The 19,343-nt window shown below is 37.9% G+C and overlaps 1 pseudogene; it reads left to right on the forward strand.

Annotated features, from left to right (window-relative positions):
* Window positions 1-16,443: 16,443 nt before the first annotated feature.
* On the forward strand, window positions 16,444-16,571 carry LOC119062436 (uncharacterized; annotated as a pseudogene).
* The last annotated feature ends 2,772 nt before the right edge of the window (window positions 16,572-19,343 follow it).

Consider the following 19,343-nt stretch of genomic DNA (forward strand, 5'->3'; position numbering starts at 1 on the left):
AACTTTGTCCATGTGTCCTTGATACATGTTCCTTGATGGACATTTCCACTATTTCCCCCCATTAAACCCTCTACACTCTCCCCTCTAGATACTGTCAGTTTGTTCTTCATTTCAATGTTTCTGAGAACCTCTAACTTAAACTGTCTTTACAAATGTATGACTGTTTATCTGTACATTCCTAACTCCAACCCCTCCTTAGAATATCTCATGTAATTCTGGATAATACATCGCCTTGTAAAACACCTAAAGCTATAGTCATTTATAGTTGAAATGCATATGCTATTAATAAATATGCAATGATTATGCATAATGTCACATAATCAAAATTAAATACTCTTTCAAAACCATAGGCCATTTTATTAAATCAGTGTAGCAAAATTATTTACTAAATACAAATGAAGTACATACCAATAAATAAAATTAAATTATGCTGTTTGAGCTAACCAAAATACCATAATATTGGGGGTAATTTTTAAAATATTTTATTTATTTACTTTTAGAGAGAGGCAAAAGGAGGGAGAAAGAGAAGGAGAGAAATATCAATGTGTGGTTGCTTCTTGCGTGCTCCTAACTGGGGCTGACCTGACCTGCAACCCAGGTATGTGCCCTGCAGTTTCTGAATCAGTGACCCTTTGGTTCATAGGCCAGCATTCAACCCACTGAGCCACACCAGTCAGGGCTGTATTGGGGGTTGTAAGAAACAGAGACAGTATCAGAATCTCCAAAGGCAGAATACCTAGACCAGTAAAGTCCACAAATAAGGTCCTTCAGGGAAGATTTTAGGTAGGAGCAGAGCCTTAACATGGAGCGAAAAGAGAGAAAATAAAAGGTAGAAGTTGCCAGGTTAAGGCTTTTGCTCATAGTAAAGAGCAATATTCAAAAGAGATGGAGTCTCCATGATTGTATAGAAAGTATGAGCCCCCTATCCATAGTCCTCAAACTCACATCTTTACCTTTGTCCTTCTGCAGCTTCCAAATTAGACATACACGGACGGTCCCCTCTCACTGTGGTAGTCCCACTTCTCATCACAGTACACATAAATTTTTAACAAATGAATGGCTATATGATAGAAATAAAAGGAAAGTTATAAATCTAGAAGAGGAACATAAACTGCTTTTTTCCCTGGAGTGAAGCAGGTGATGTTTGGGCTAAAAATGTTCTGTACATTTGTAGAGTTAGAGGGAAGTGACTACAGGCAGATCTGCCATGTACAACGGCACACGGTGCATACCACACTACTTCAAAGGCACCATTCATACATGTTACAGTGGCAACACCAAACTCTCTGGGGAGCACCTGTCTAATTAGACACGGGCCCTGTGGAGCAGCAAAGGAAAGGCAGTTGGGTCTAGGCTACAGAGGAGCTCTGTAGTGTGGGAATTAAAAATTAAGACTTTGGGGTAAGATGAATTCTAACCAGAACTTGTCTGTGTGCTATGTGGAATATATTTAACATCTCTCACTACTGCATACTCATCTGTCATGAGGGTTTAATAAGCTCCTTCTCATATTATCTGGAAAATGCCAGAAAACAGGCCTTTATCAACTAGTTTGACCTCTTATTTCCATGACCTTAACCTGCTTCTGATTTTAGGCAACTGTTACCTCTCATTCATTTGTGGTCCTGGAATTATCCCCCGCCCGATTAATTCACCTTGTCCCAAACTGTCTCCTGCTGTGACACATTTGGTAATTTAGGCCCCTTGTGTCACAAAGAAACTTCTAAGGGCAGTAGTGTGCTAGTAGATGTTTAACAAGCAGCTCTCTGGGGAAGAGGCAGGAGGGAAGAGCCCTGAGTTATAGAGTTTCCCAATTTCTGTGGTATAAATACTCCCACTGTGCCGATCTCAAGTGATGGACATGAAAACACTACAGGATGAATTCAGACAAAAACTACAGTCATCTGTGGTGACCCTGTTGGGGCTGGCTCCAACACAACCTTGGATGATCCAACACAAGGTGAAGGGGGCATCCACAACAAGGTGATGGTGACCCTCTTGGGGCTGGCTCCAACACAACCTTGGGTGCTTCAACACAAGGTGATGGTGACCCTGTTGGGGCTGGATCCAACACAACAGTGCAAGCTGATGGGGGCATCCGCAACATACTCCTTTCTCCTCTCTCTGCCTCCATCTTTTCTTCCTTGCTGTGATCGTCTCCCAAAACCTTTTTCCCCCTCATTTGTCTGCCAATTCTTGGTACCTACCAACATCATTCAGAAATTCTATCAACTTTGCATGCTGCCGGTGGCCCCAGGGCTTGTTAGTACATAGAACCAAGAGGGTACCCAAATATTATCAACAAAGGAGCAAAGAGTTGACTCTGGGGCCTCATGTGAAACTTGCTAGAAGTTAAAACCAAAGAAGCTCTAGCCATTAAATCTGTACCTAAGAGAGCCAGGAATTGCCACTTCAATGCCTTTTATTTTTACAAAGGGATTACAAAATGCTCCATGAGCTGCTAAAGTATGAGAAAGCAGTAATGTTAGAGAAAACAGAGCCATGAGGAACTTAGTTCTGCAAGCCCTTCCAGGGGTTTCCAATCCATGGCCTACAGGGCATGTGCAGCCCAGGATGGCTATGAATGCAGCCCAACACAAAATTGTAAATTTACTTAAAACATTGAGGTTTTTTGGTGATTATGTGTCAGAATGTATTTAATGTGTGGACAAGACAACTCTTCTTCTTCCAGTATAGACCCAGAGATGCCAAAAGATTTGATATCCCTGACAGTGTTCAAATTTGTAATTTAAAGTTTTGCCTGAATATTCAATACCTTTGAAGAATGGGTGAAGTGGAAGTACCTCTTGTGGGTAGGATTATTTACAGAAAAAAGTTGAGCCACACCACATTCTGAAAAAATTTTCTCCTCTACAAAATCTAACCTCCCCTAAATACTCTTCCAAAGCCTTTGTAACTGGGTCTGTTACTTGGACTCTTTTACCTCTACTCTCTTCCCAGCCCTAGCCTCTTCTATTAAAAAGAAGAAAAATACAACACATAAGCACATCAAGTTAAGTGAGTCTTTGCCAAGGTGTGGGAGGCAGGGGCCTCAGAGCATCACAATACATAAAGGGCATTGTGGGATAGGTTCCAATTCAAGGCCTCCTCTCAACAGCTTAAATATTAATAATCTGGTACATTTAAGAGAGAACGGAGTGCTCTGTAGCTACAGACCAGCAACAGTGCTATTTCAGGAAGATAGTTGAGGTGCATTCACAAGTTCTCTGCCTGGTTTCAAAGACAGAGAAACTTGTTTAATACGGAGCCCATCTTATTCTTAGGTATAAATTGTATAATTCAACTCTCTGGAGTCTAATGCAGAGCAATTGCTTCATATTAGTGCAACTTCATTATATGCTCTGTGCTTTGAACATTTACCTCTCTGTTTGGGTGCTCTCAGAGCCTAATAAGAACACTTTGAAATGGAAGCATCATTGTAAAAACAACCTTGGATTTAAACTTTTAAATGGATAGTAAATCAAGGAGTGAAATGATCTCTTTAAAAAGCCACTGAAACCTGAGGGAGACCACATAAAATGCTCTGTTCCAAAACAGGTTTGCTTTGTGTGATATATTTTCCTCACTCTGTTTCCATGACTGAATCTTTTCTAATTTAATTGAAATTGTCCTATAGAATTGCTGCCTGATTTAAAAAATGGTAAATAAAATAATCACTTTGCAGGTGCTGCCTGCTTTTAAAATACATGCAATAAAATACAATCTTACAGAACAATTAGGAAGTAATTATTTGCATTAAAAATAGAACTATTCTGTTACAAAAGGCTTCAAGCATTTTTTTCAAATACTGTATTTTGATAGTGCAGTTCAAATGGTATTGATTTGCAACAATTAAAGACACGAAAAGAATCAAGGGGAGGAAAACTGAAAATATGAAAGATAAAAGAAAGTATTTTGGGTTAGGCATAATAAATGCCACAGCTGACTCAGATACTGTTAATGGCTTTACTGCCAAAATTTCATCTATTGCTTACACCTTTTAGACAGGTTACCAATGCCCTCACCTGTCCCTGAGCCCACACTGAAGTATATCAGCAAGGCCAGCTGGCCTTCCAGTGAGGGCTGGCAAAGGTCATCCAGCCATAGTCCAATGTGTAAATGCCTAGGGAAGACCTGGGTCTCCTGGCTGGGATCAGGATGTCCTTTTCCAACTCAATACCGCTGACTGCAGACACTGGCCAAGACTCAACCTCTAAAAGACTGAGCCAGCTGTAGCATCCATGTTCCTGCAAACCTCATATTGTTTTATTCCACCTGGCACACTGGACCTTTTCAAGAATGAGAAAAGAAACTGAGGTGGGAACGGACAGAGGTAACACACAATGCTATCTCCTGAGGTAGGTTCCCATTGTTGAATGGACCACTTACATTTTCTCTTGCATTACTGACTCTACATCCCCATTTCCAGGGATTTCCTAGATTTAGGGCTATTTAACACCTAATTTGAACTTCTCTCTCGGCAACTGGAGCTTTTAATTTGTATCAGCTTAATAGCTTGTATATTTACCAAATAGTTTTCATTTTGCTATGACCTCAATTCCTTTTATCTCATATACACCTCCTGTCCTACCAGCATTATAATGGTAGGTTATTGCCTACTAACAGATCAGGAGTCATAATTACAATGATCAAAATGATCCTTTCAAGGCAATCCCACACCCTCCCAATTTGTTCATTACCTGTTCCCGTTTGGTTCCAGTGTCCTATTTGTAATCTTTGGTATCATCTCTTATTTACAGTTCTACCTGTAAATAAGCCATATTTTATGGCAAGTTCTCAGCTCAGCATGATTCTCTTTATGTCCAGGAATTTCTCACCCCTTCACTTGGTAAGGAGGTTAAATCTCTGCAGTTAAGTTTGAATTAAACAGAAGTGGACACATGTTTAAAACCAGGCTAATCGTATTGTATCCTGGGTAGCTGATATTGGAACTAACAATATCTTGCTTTATTGGACTTATAACACGTAAGCTCAGGAGGTGAGGGTAGCATGACAACAAATTTCTATTATGTAGACTGAATAACAGGAAAAGGATGTCTGTTGGAAGAAAAAAAAAACATCAAATGTCTAGAAGATAACCAAGAGGGGTGAGAAAGAGAGCTAGAATACCATAAGCTCTCAAAAGTCCTCTATTACTACAAATGGAGCCTGGCTGATTTCCAGATCTAGGGTGAGACTTCCCTATATCTTTATATATCCTAAAATTTTTGCTCAAACTTCCCAGAATTGGTTTCTGTCACTTGGGCATGAAGAATCCTGACTGATTTACTGTCCCAACCACTCTGGGGAGAAAAGAGACAACATTATCCCAAGACCTGGTTTTTACAAGGCGCCTTTCATCTAATATTATGAATGACCCAGAGTAACAGAGCAGCTACAGGATTCTGGGTCCTCCAGAAGATGTTGTGGGTTTAGGTTGCAGCCGTGGATTTTTCAATGTGCTCAATATTGTACTGCTGTTGTAGTTAAGTGACTCTGCCACGGCCTCCCCATCTATGTGCAGCTCTTTGCTGACCTCCCACACCTCCGACCTCTCATCCTAGTTTATAAGGTGAGGCATAAACGTCCAGAGGCAATGAATATAAAAAACTGCCTAATGGACCTTTTTATTCCGAACTTTGTTGCTTTCTTCATTCAATAACTTTTAAAATACCAAGGAGTTCATACCAAAAGGAGCAACAGGTGATGGCTTTTGAGTGGACAAATTTCAACACAGCAGGTGCCATAACAGAACAATTAGTATTAAGCCATAACAGTCAAGTACTGAGCTATCTGTCTGAAGTCATTAAAGAGGAGCACAGACTTCAATATATCAAAGAAGAGGAATTCGCTCCACTTTATAGAAAAAGATACCCAGTGACAGAGTGAATGCTTTGCAGCTTTAGCCCCAGCTCTCCTTTGACACCTACTCACTCAGATTTCCCTCTAATGCTTAGGTAATTCATGCTGCCCACATACCACAGAGGATGCAGCAAACCTTACATTGTTAACAGCACTCAAAGTCAGTTTCCTATGCCTCTGGTGTTAATTTGGGAAGGAAAAGTGGTGTATGCAAATAAAAGCAGTCCCCACTTGTAAAGTTCTCTTATGTATACAGAGAGGAACCAGAGTGTGTTGGAAAGAGCATTGACCAATGAAGCAATAGAACTACCATATTTTTCAGATCATAAGATGCACCTAGGTTTTAGAGGAGGAAAATAGAAAAAGAATTTTGAAGCAAACAATGTGGTGAAATAGTTAACAACATAAATGATATAATATTTCACCAATGTAAATGTATATCTACATTTAGACTATAAGACACACCCCCATTTTCCTCCCAAATTTGGGGGAAAAAGTGCATCTTATAGTTTGAAAAATGCAGTAGTTACTATTCCCAGTTCTACTGTTGGCCCTGTGACTTCTGTAAGCCACTGAAACTGCCCAAGTGTCTGCTTCCTCACCTACATATTGGGAATAATGATAAACGCTCTCCTTCAGCAGCTTTCCATGAGGATCAACTGGCATGGAGTCATAGTGAGAAAAACCACCACTGTATTAGCCTCCTGAATTTCACCCTTTACAATGTATCGTTTGACCCCATTAGAAACTTTCTATTTTAATTTAACTTTGTTATTTGGTTACACCACTAACCAAAATGCCACTTTCATCCCCACAACAGGTTGCCCAAAGCATGGGTAGAAAAACCCGACCTATCAGTTAAGCCATAATGTCTACAAAGAGATGATGAAATGCTAGGGCATGAGGTAAGGCTAACACCATCCTAAAAATGGATCAGAGATGAGATAATAAATGCAAAAGACCTCTGAAAGTATAAAGCACTATACTACTGTGTGTTGTTACTATTAATGAGGAGGAGTTGGGTTTGGTGACATTATTTCCTGGCTGGGCCCAAGGTCACGCAGCCAGACTTCAGACATTGCACAGACGGTTGCTGTTCTGACTAAGGAACAAACGCCCTTTGTCACCCTCATCCCTGTATGGACCCCAAACATTACTCATGATGCTTTGTCACTCTTGCTTGAAGGCTTCTGTTGATTTCTGATGGGGTTTAAATGAAGCGTTCTTTTACACCTACTTAAAAACACTAGAAAATAACCATGCCTGTACCTACCTCTCTCATGTGCCATGTTATTTGTGAGGATTCTTTAAAATCCTTTAGTTTCATTGGATGAAATATGTGAGAATTTGTGTACTTTAAGTCATAGTCAACTCTGTCTTTAGAAGAAATAAGGTACAAGACACAGCAACTCAGTCATAGTGGTTACTGGAATGACACTAAAGTGGTCACAGCCACCAAGCATGGGGGAGCCGGTGTGTCTTCTGTATTTCTTCAATGAGATGGTTTTAAAGTGCACCACAACAATAAGCCTCTCAAGAAAAGGCATTTCCTCTCTAGCTTCATGACTTTTTCTTGGCCGTCTTATCACAGAAACAGAAACTTGTCTTCCCTTTCTCTAGTCTTCCCCTCATCCTCCCATCTGCCCAAGCCTAGACTCCTGAACCAGCATTCTTAACCATGGACTGAAGACCTAAGATGATGGAAATTCAAGACAAACTGCTTTCTGAGGATGGAGCACGGAGACATCCTCATGACTCATTGTATTACTTGTCTTCATATATACTGACAGCAAAAAAAAAAAAAACAGCTAGAATATCTGTATGTTCGTTGGTTTAATTACAAAAATGACGACAACCAGTTCTAATGGGTCACTGTGATAAATGTTTCCCCAGCACTGAACGTCAGACATGAATAGTAAAAAACCTACATTAAAAGTGTGATGGAATTTGTAGGGACCTAAAAGATCACGTTATCCAACATCAGTAGTTTACAGATAAAGAAGCTGAGACCCAAGGGCGGCAATCCCTTGTCTATGATGACACAGCCAGTCGATGGTCTAATCTTTCTGGTCTATAACTCTTTTCATTACAACATGCTGAAGGTCCTCTCTGACCCCTAAAAAACAAGACTATTTGCAGCATTGGCACATGTTGCACAGGTCTTTGCTCTGTACGTGTTCCAAAGTTAAGAAAACTAACAAAAAAAATCATCAACAGAAGTTTTAAAATGGTATCCTGTTCATCTATTTTATATATATATATATATATATATATATATATATATATATATATATATACAAGTTGCTGTCAAATTTTTGATATTTCAGATAGAAGATAACACAAGGTCATATGAATTAAAATATGTATTTACTTAATCATGAAAATATTCATAATTAATATTAGGCAAGTAGCCAAATGCAGTAAAGTACCTAGGATTTGGAGAGGAGATCATTACCCCCCCACTGTTAAGTCACAGCGTGGTAAACAGACTATTCAGGAAAGAACACTCTCATACATACATATATGCCATCCTGAGTACCCCTACATTTCAATAGCACTAATTGCCCTTTTTTTTCCTTGCTGCTCCTAGCCATATTTCTTGGAAAACAACAGCTGTGTTTATTCAAATAGCAGCATACTGATGACTTGATGATAGGGTAATCTGCTGGAATTCCAAGTGTGACGGTCCCAGAGACAACTTCTCAACACACGAGATAAGTACCCTTTGCATAGTACAAAGCTTTGGAAAGGAATCCCCACTTTATTAGCACGTGGTATTGGATGTTCTTTATTTCAATTGGTTGTGACATTGAATTTCTTCCAGCAAGTATCATATTTTCTGGTTCTTGTAGAATGATATTCTCATGCATCACTGTCAAAAAGTAATCTGCAACATGAAGATTTTTACTCCAATGGTTTCTAAGCAAGGGGATTAAATAGTACCTTGAATTACAATGAAAAAGGCCACAAGATGCTGTTCAAAATCAGAGCAATAAATTCCATTTGTTGGTAAGTCCTCTGAATCAATGGGCATTGAAGGGGATAATAGTAACTTAAGAAGCTATTTACTGGAAAAATAGGATAAACAAACTAAAAACCCAAACATCCCCGAGAATGTAATTAATTGAAGCACATGATAAATTTCTAAGAGTACCAAAGACAAAAGTTCTATAAGAAGTTAGTCATCTTCTTTAATAACAACTATTCAAGATACATTTGTATGAAATATAAGATTTTTAAAGGGTATTTAGGAAAAATGCCTTTTAAAAAATTTAACTAACATTTTTAAAGTAATGAAGTAATTGGTCTTTTTTAATAATAACCCTTATAATTCAAGAAGCTTTTAATTTTGTTTCTAAGATGGTATTTACCAAGAATTTAATTTTTTTCTGTAAGAGGTATTCTCATATCAATTTAAAAAGACACACTTACCATTATATTAATGATCACATCAAAATAGCAGTAACAACTAACACATATAACACAATGGGAACTATTTTATGAAAAGAAATACATTAGCTAGTTAAATCATATGGGTCCTTCATGTTTTTCCAGGAAACATGAAGCGCAGGAACATTGTCACTGACCCAAAGTCATGCAACTAACAAGGAATGGAGTGCAGATGCCAAACCAGGCCTGCAGCCCATGTTCTTCATCAGGACACCAGAGACTCCTCTTAAACTAAGTATAGCATGCAGAAAACAATATTCCACCAAGTGTTAAAAGGAAAATTGTGCAGCTATAAATAATCCTATTAGATTAAAAACATTTCTGTGATAGAGGGTGGGGAAAATAGATTTACAACTGTGAGTACACAAAACAGTTTATTCTTGTCATATTATTTATTAATTATTGTATTATTTTCCATACGAACAACCATAAATGTAGTTTAGCCCCGCTGTGTATCTACACACAAAATGAGTGTGTTAAAGGGGTCTAGAGTAGGGGGGTCTTCTAAGTCAGGAAATGTTTTATGTGCAGATATACCTGATGCTTAAGTAGCTCAAAATCAGTTGAGAAGCTTATCTCCAACAAGAAACTGGACATTTTTCAAAAACATTATTTTCTGTATTTCCTGAAGAGAGAAAAAAATAGGCTTCTAAAAGCTTCCATCCAGATAAGGTTAGACTTTTAGAAGAGCTTTGTTTTGGCCAAAATGAGTTTCTGAAATGATTTAGGGAAATTGTTCTTCTAGATGTTACATTTATATTTTGTTTACCTAATTGTGATTTTAATATGGTAGAATGCTATAGGACTAGACTGGTTTGGTGAATTCCTAATAGGAAATTAATTTATGGAATCCATAACCTCATGAGGACCTTTCTGTCTTTGGAATAAAACAGAATGAGAACTCAATTCAGCAAATAACAGCAAATAACCCTTTTTCTTTTTTTCTCACTCTGGATATCCCCTGAAATAGCCTCAACAACACTAAACTAATTCTGAACCTCTTCTTCATGGATTACATCTTTATTGTTAATACCAGATAAAGATTTGCAAAAGCAGAATGGTATTTTTGGATGAAAATGGCATTTAGCTGGCACTTATGACAGACAGCTCCTAAATTTGATTAAAAATCCCTAAAAAGACCGAGAAAAAGATGGAAACTTTTCAATCTCTCTCTCTCTCCACACACTCATGTAAGCTGTGTATACACACATACACACATATGCCTATATATATGCTTATGTAGAACTATATATACATAAATATGTATAGGCAAATGCCTGAGTATCTGTGCATTTGTATGTTATATGTGTATTTATATGTGTATGTATATACAATGTCTGTCCAGAAAAAGTCCAACCATTGTTAATATAATGAGTATGGTTTGAGCAACATCAGTGAAACCTGGCAGCCAAGGAGAGTGGACTGGAATGAGCATGTGTGAACACTGATGCCTTCACCACACTAGTCAGTGGAGGTGGTAGGTGCCATTGAGTGAGCAGGTGTATTGTGTGGCCATCACATTCCAAATGACTAAGCTAGGAGAGTAACGAATCTGCATCAAATTTTACTGTAAGCTCAAACATTCCTATATAGAAGCTATTCCAATGATTTAGAAGACCACAAATATGGGCAACTGGTGATTGGCAGCTTCATCAGAATAATGCACCTGCCCATGTATATCCTGTCTCATGCAGAATTTTTGGCAATATATCATATGACCCAGGTGACTCAGCCCCGCTACAACCCAGATTTGATACCCTGTGATGTCTAGCTTTTCCCCCAAATAAAATCACCTTTTAAAGGGAAGAGATTTCAGACTGTTGATGACATTCATGAAACTACTAGTTTCTGCCGGTTGCATTCAGAGGCAGTTGAAGGAAACTAGCAGAACTGTGTGAGGTCCCAAGGTGCCTACTTTGAAGGGGACTGAGGCATCATTGTCCTTTGTACAATGTTTCTTGTATCTTTTTCAATAAATGTCTGTATTTTTCATATTACATTGCTGGGTACTTTCTGGATAGGCCTCATATTGAAAATGATCATCATAGTAAGTAAAGGAAACAAAAAATAGAAATTAAGTCTCAGAATTATGGCATAATTATAGAGGTTCTTAAGGAAGAAAACAAAACAAATAAAAATAAAGCAGTAAGTAAAACTATAACTAAAGAAAACATTCTAGATTTTAAAAATGTCCTTACATACAGAACATCCAGAGACACATGAAGAGATGCTCAATATCGTTAGCTATCAGAGAGATGCAAATTAAAACCACAATGAGATACCACTTTACACCAGTCAGGATGGCTATAATAGACAAAGCAACAAACAACAAATGTTGGAGAGGGTGTGGGGAAAAGGGGACCTTAGTTCACTGTTGGTGGGATTGTAGACTGGTACAACCATTATGGAAAACAGTATGGAATTTTCTCAGAAAAATAAAAATGGACCTGCCTTTTGACCCAGCAATTCCACTGCTAGGATTATACCCCAAGAATCCTAAAACATCAATTTCAAAGAACCTATGCACCACAACGTTCATAGCAGCACAATTTACAATAGCCAAGAGTTGGAAGCAACCTAGGTGCCCATCAGTAAATGAATGGATCCAAAAATTGTGGTACATATACACCATGGAATTTTATGCAGCAGAGAGAAAGAAGGAGCTACTACCTTTTGCAACAACATGGATGGAACTGGAAAGCATTATGCTGAGTGAAATAGGCCAGGCATTGAAGGACAAATACCATATGATCTCACCTTTGACAGGAAGCTAAAGAATAAAACAAACAAGCAAACAGAATAAAAACAAAGACGTTGAAATAGAGAACAAGTGGGCAGCGACCAGAGGGGAGAGGGAAGGGAACTTAAGGGGAAAAAGGGGGAGGGATTTTGAGGAACAAGTATGAAAGACACAGAGATGAGGACTGGGGGGGGGAATGGGAGGGAGGGGGGAGACCGGGGGGGGGGGGGGAAGAGAAAAAAAATGTACTTGAAAAGTAACCAAATAAAAAAATAAAAAATAAACATACAAAAAAAATGTCCTTAATATACTCATATATATTTACTATAAATACATTATGTATAACTGTGTATATATTCAGCTATATATAACATGTATATATAAGTTATATACATATAACTATATATAATGCATATATTTCACTATATTCAAGAAAGATTAAGTAAAGAATATCTATACTTAAAGAAACCCTTGGGGAATATTTATATTTCAAAAATAAAAATATCTCATTAACACATAGAAATAATGTATACTACATTCAAAAGAACAAAATTAAAATTAGCCTCAGGTTTATATTTTGTAAATATAAGCCTGTAATTATAAATGTAATTTCTTCTGAAATTACATTTCAGAAGACCAAAGAACAAAATGTACAGAATTTTGAAAGTGAATTCAGTATTCAGAGTAATTATTTTAAATAAATAATTAATTATAGCATAACCAGATTTTCACAGATTGTCATTGCTCTTACAACAAAGTACCAAATCCCAATATTAACCCATGTGGTGATCTACAATTGCTTTTCAACCACCTTTCCATGCAACTCAGATGTCCTACACCACTTAACTCCCAGTACTCTAGGAATACTGGTTATTCAGACTCTCAGATTTGCCATATGCTTTTACCTCACAGACATCATTTCTAAGTTCCAACTCAGATTTTTTTCCTCCCACACTGTAGTTCTACTCAAATTCTAGGTCGTGTTCTAATATATTTTTTTAAGTAGCAGTTTCTTCTGAACCCTAAACTAGATTATTAGGTTGTTCACTCTGACTTAAAATCCTTTTACTATGTCTTCCTTTTATTTTCATTTCCCTTGCATTTTCTTTTTCAATATCTATCTTTACCAGAAAATTATAAGTTCCTGGAGGTTATGGACTGTCATGTTTTCTTGTATAATTCTATATATAGCAGGGTTCCAGACACATAGTTGATGTTTAACAAATAGTTGTTACAGGAATGAATAAATTCATGAGTGAAACACAAATACATTGTTACGTATGCAAAAGCTTGAAAAATATACTTACCCATTTGCCAGTTGTTAAGATAGAAAAGAACATGTGGGTGTTTGTGTATTCCAGCCACTCAAAATATTAATCAATTTAAGAGCTCAAGGATGAAACTACTGTGGTATAAAATGATCAATGTGGGACTTCCAGCTAAGATAGAGGCATAGATAGATGCACTTTGCCTCCTCACACAACCAAAAGAAGCAGAACAGCAAATTTAAAATAAAAAAATAACCAGAACTACCAGAAAATTAAACGGTACAGAAATCTGACAACCAAGGAGTTAAAGAAGAAATATTCATCCACAGTGATAGGAGGAGGAGAGATGGGTAGCCACAGCAGAGAGAACACATAGCAAGGAGGTGACTGGAGGACAAGGCAGGCAAGACTGAGGCTGGCAGACAGGGGCAGGCAAGGTGCCAGCTGGTGGACCAGATGGTCCACATTTGCATGTAGATAAACCAGGAGGAACAACAAGGGAGTGAGACCAACCACACAACCCAGGGTTCCAACTCAGGAAAAGAAAGCCTCAAAACCTCTAACTAAAAACAAACCTATGGGAGTTGAGGCAGCAGGAGAAACTCCCAACCTCACAGGAGAGTTCACTGGAGAAATTCATAGGGTCCAAACCCACCCACCTGGGAATCAGGACCAGAAGGGCCTAATTTGCTTGTGGGTAGCAGAGGAAGTGACTGAAAGCCAGCCAACAGTCAAGCAAGCAGCACTGTTCCCTCTCTGACCCCTCCCCAGCATACAGCACCACAATGCAGCTATATGGGTTGCCCCACCCTGGCAAATACCTAAGGCTCTGCCCCTTACAATATAATAGGAACTGAGACAAAGAAATATGCCCAAATGAAATAACACATCAAAGCTCCAAAAATATAACTAAGCAATGAAGAGATAGCCAACCTACCAGATGCAGAGTTCACAACACTGATCATCTGGATTCTCACAGAAATAGTTGAGTGTGGTCACAAAATAGAGAAAAAAAAATTAAGGCTATAGAAAGTGAAATAAAAATATACAGGAAACCAACAGTGAAGGGAAGAAAACTGAGACTCAAATCAACGATTTGGAGCAAAAGAAGAAATAAACATTCAACCAGAACAGAATGAAGGAAAAAGAATTAAGAACATATGGAGAGGCTTATCAGTAAATGAGTGGGTCAAAAAACTGTAGTATATTTACACGATGGGATACTACACAGCAGAAAGAAAGAGGAAGCTCCTACCCTTTGCAACAGCATGGATGGAACTGGAGAGTATTATGCTAGGTAAAATAAGCCAGGCAGTGAAAGACAAATACCATATGATCTCACCTTTAAGTAGAACCTAATCAACAAAACAAACAAGCAAGCAAAATATAACCAGAGACATTGAAATGAAGGACAAACTGACAGTAACCAGAGGAGAGGTGGGATAGGATAATGGGGGAGGGAGGAAGGGAGAAGGGTTTTCAGGAACAACTATAAAGGACACATGGACAAAACCAAGAGGGGATGGGATCATGGGAAAGAGGTAGGGATGGCTAGGGTTGGGGGGGGTGGGGGTGGGGGGAAATATAATAGACTTCCAGTAAATCCAGGAAGCTCAGAGAGTCCTAAAGAAGTTGGACCCAAGGAAGCACACACCAAGGGACACCATCATTAAGCTACCCAAGATTAAAGAGAAGAAGAGAATTTTAGGAGCAGCAAGAGAAAGGGAGACAGTTACCTACAAAGGAGTTCTCATGAGACTATCAGCTCATTTCTCAAAAGAAACCTTACAGGCAATTAGGGGCTGGAAAGAAGTATTCAAAGTCATGAAAAGCAAGGACCTACATCCAAGATTGCTCTATCCAGCAAAACTATCATTTACAATGCAAGAGCAGATAAAGTGCTTCCCAGATAAGGTCAAGTTAAAGGAGTTCATCATCACCAAGCCCTTATTACATGAAATGTCAAAGAAACTCATCTAATAAAAAGAAGATGATAAAAATATGACCAATAAAATGACTACAAACTCACAACTATCAACAACTTAACCTAAAAAAAAACAACAAACTAAGCAAACAACTAGAACAGGAACAGAATCACATAAATGGAGATCACATGGAGGGTTATTGGTGGGGAGGGGGGAGGAAGTAGAATAAGGGAAAAGATACAGGGAATAAGAAGTACAAATGGTAGGTACAAAATAGACAGGGGGAGGTTAACAATAGTATAAGAAATGGAGAAGCCAAAGAACTTACATGTACCACCTATGGACATGAACTAAGGGAGGGAATGCTGGTGGGAGAGGTGGTATAGGGCAGAGAGGAATAAAGGGGAGAAAAAATGGGACAACTGTAATAGCATAATCAATAAAATATAATTTTTTAAAAATACAGCACAAATAAAGAAAAATATAGACCAATATTTCTCACAAATATATATAAGAATCCTAAACAAAGTCCTAGTAAATAGAATTGAGTAATATATAAAAAGTACTATACCCCCTGAATAAAAGACTCAAGTAAAATTGTAAATGAAAGAGGAGGTATTACAATTGACTCCACAGAAATGCAAAAGGTCATGATGGACCACAAACTAGATAATCTAGAAGAAATGAAACATTTGTAAAAACAAAACCTATCAAAACTGAATTCTGAAGAGACAGAAAATCTGAATACACAAATAATATATAAGGAGACTGAATCAACAATCAAAAACCTTCCAACAAAGTGAAACTCAGGACCATATGGTTTCACTGGTGAATTCTACCAAGCATCGTAATAAATTTCATCACACATAAATATTTATGTAAATCACCTGGCTCATGTAGCTCAGTGGATTGATCATGGGCCTGCTAACCACAGCATCGCCAGTTCAATTCCCCGTCAGGGCACATGCCTGGGTTGCAGGCCAGGTCCCCAGAACAGTACATAGGAGGCGGCCACACGTTGGTGTTTCTCTCCCTCTGTTTCTCCCCCACTTTCCCTCTCTCTAAAAATAAATTTAAAATATACATTTATGCAAATCTATCTCTGTCTATCTGTCTCCTGTTGAGTCTGTGTCTCTGGAGAACCAGCATTCAGTGATATCCAACATCCATTGCTTATTTTTAAAAAAGAGCATGTCACTTGTGCAGGCCTACACTTTTTCTGCTCCCCAGTACTCAGCTATAACAGAGGAGTCTGGCAAGACACACAGCAGTCTCCCCCTCAGTTTAGGAGGGTAATCCTGGCTCTTAAAGGCATGAGAGGACAATAAAAAAAAAAAAAGCAAAAAAGAAAAACCAGAAAAAATGAAAAGAAAACAAAAAGGGGAAAAAAGTATGTCAGAGACTGTTATTATTCATCAAATACTTATATTCTCCTTAACATTTCCCAGTTTCCATGACTCTTAGTGGTCTACGTATATGAGTAATTCTCGCCAATGGAAAGAAGGAAGTGAAGAGCAGTTGTGCACTCTCCACACTGAATCTCATTTAAGTGGCTAAAAGCAAAAATCTCAGAGCTGGTAGAGTTCGAATTTGGAAGCGTTCTGGGCCCCTGGGATGCTATTTGGAAAAGAAACACACAGGAGCCTGACCTGACACATCTTATGATGTGAGCAAGGAGTAAATCTTTTTTTTTTTTTTTTAAGATTTTATTTATTTATCTTTTAGAGGGAAAGGGAAGGAGAGAGGGAGAGAAACATCAATGTATGGTTGCTTTTCGTGCGTCCCCTGCTGGGAATTGGCCTGCAGGGAACTGGCCTGCAACCCAGGAATGTGCCCTGACTGGGAATCGAACCGCGATTGTCTGCTTCGCAGGCCCGTGCTCAATCCACTGAGCTACACCAGCCAGGGCAAGGAGTAAATCTTTGTTGTGTTGAGTCTTAAACATTTTAGGATATGTTTGTTGCAGCATAGCCTTGTATTACCCAACCAATATTTAACTAAAGTAATCTTCAATTATCATGATAAAGAATATCTATTTTTAATCAAAGAAAGCATCATATTTAATGTTTCACAAACCAAAATCCCACAATACTATTGGTCTGCGATCTTAGGAAAAGTGGTTCACTACTCGCCTGATCTGTCTCTTAAGAATTCAGACTGCACACTTGCATATTAAAGACTGAGAAGTCCCACAGGAAAAAAAAAAGATTCTATACGTTTATTGAACTGACATTTCACAAACCTATTTGACAACAGTAATCTTTTAATCAGCGGTACATCTATTCACTGATATGTTTGTATTCTGTGGAATAACTTGAAGGAAATAAGACACTAGAAGGATTTCCATGACTCAGAATATAGGCAAAAATACCCACTGTTTTTGCTGGACTAAAAATTGTACGCAACAACTTTTGCTATACATTTATTTATAGTATATAGCAAATGAAAAATTTTACATAACTAGGTAGAAATGTATTTCAGCAATACATATAGATATGATAAATATATAATAATTAATGTTTTCAAATAACATTGAATGATGGAAAGTACTATGCATTGCTAGGCTGAGAAAGCATGATACAAAACTGTATATGTAGTATGGACCGAGTTAATATACAAGGTCTCTCCAGAAGGTATCCAGCTATGTAACATAAAAAATAGACACATTTATTAAAGAAGATACAAGGTACAAGAAACATTGTACATAGGGCAATGACGCCTCAGTCTCTTTCAAAATAGGCACCTTGGGACCTCACATAGTTCTCCCAATCTCCAAAAACTATCGGCCCTATTGTATTTTCATGAATGTCATGAATAGTCTGAAGTCTCTTCCCTTTCGAGGGTGATTTTATTTTTGGGAAAAGCCAGAAGTCACGGGGCACTAAATCTGGGTTGTAGAGGGTCTGAGTCACCTAGGTGATATGATAGTCTACCAAAAACTCTGCAGGAGACATGATGCAAGAGTGGGTGCATTGTTGTGATGAAGCTGCCAATCACCCGTTGCCTATAGCTACAGCCTTCTGAATCATCCAGATAGTTTCCATGGAAGAATATTTAAGCTTAAAACAAAATCTGATGCAGATTTGTTGCTCTACTCCCTCAGTTATTTTGAATGTGACAGCCACACAGTATACATGCTCGTTTAATGGTGTATACTGCCCCCACTGACTAGTACAGTGAAGTCATAAGTGTTCATGCATGCACATCCCAGTCCACCCTCCTTGCCTGCCAGGTTACATCAATGTTGTTCAAATCATTCTCTTTATATTAACAATAGTTGAACCTTTTCTGGATAGACCTCATATATAAGTACAAAAAATATGTATATTAATGGTAGGTATCTCTGTAAACTGGAATCATAGACAATTTTTCACTTTATTCTTCATATATTTCAATGCTTTAATCAGAAATAATATACACTATTTTTTGAAGATGTAGAAATAGAACATTTTCTACCTTACAAAATTTCTGCTTTGTCCTTCAGCAGGTACATTATTATTAATAATAATGCCTATTGAGCAAGAATAATCTCTGTTCAGCATGAAACATCTCATATTCATGCAAAAAAAATCTTAATACTTATTATTTTTAATGAGAAAAATGTGCTCAGGTAGAACAATTCTTATCAAATACTTGGTATGAATGTGTAAAGGAGAACTTGACTTCATAAAAACTGCTTTACACCAAACTGTTATAATCACCAATAAACTATAGCAGCTTTCAGCAAGAGAGTGGCCTGAAGATTCAGAAGGTTCATCCCAATGAGTGTGACCTAGAAGCAGGTCCCAGTGTGGTCCAATAAACTCCCACCATCACCACCACCACCACCATTACCACCAATATGCACACACACACACTTAATACTGCAACCTTCTGTTAAGACTTTTTCTTTCTTTTGTTTCATGACTTTTCTGTCTGCAGCTGTCCATTTTCTCTCTCCAGAATCTTTTTCACTTAAAATTCCTCTGCTAAAATAAATATTTGAGAAATTTTTCACTGCATCATTTCCAAGACAAATTTATGATGACTAACTTCACTAGAAGTTCCCTCACTGACTATTTCATCATCTTCTTTGGAGTCAACTTCAGGGCATATTTC

The sequence above is a fragment of the Artibeus jamaicensis genome, unplaced genomic scaffold (genome assembly GCF_021234435.1).
Source record: "Artibeus jamaicensis isolate MK-2021 breed Jamaican fruit bat unplaced genomic scaffold, CSHL_Jam_final contig_603, whole genome shotgun sequence".
Lineage (NCBI taxonomy): Eukaryota > Metazoa > Chordata > Mammalia > Chiroptera > Phyllostomidae > Artibeus > Artibeus jamaicensis.